Source organism: Plasmopara halstedii, assembly GCF_900000015.1.
Source record: "Plasmopara halstedii genome assembly, contig: Scaffold_410, whole genome shotgun sequence".
Classification (NCBI taxonomy): Eukaryota; Oomycota; class Peronosporomycetes; order Peronosporales; family Peronosporaceae; genus Plasmopara; species Plasmopara halstedii.
Window position 1 is genome coordinate 122,356 of NW_020187331.1, and position 276 is coordinate 122,631.

Consider the following 276-nt stretch of genomic DNA (forward strand, 5'->3'; position numbering starts at 1 on the left):
GCCCGGATGGATTGCGACTAACAGCAACTGTAGACAGCAGGCTGCACGTAATACTGCTATTGCATTTTCAATTTTGTATGACAGACTTTTATGCTATACAGCGATGATGTACTATATATATAGTACTATATATAGTAGTACATCATTGCTGTATAGTACATCATCGCTGTACTATATACTGTACTATAGTACTACGGTACTATAGTACTCTCTTATACGCATACGGTACTATAGTACTCTCTTATACGCATACGGTACTATAATACTATATAGTAC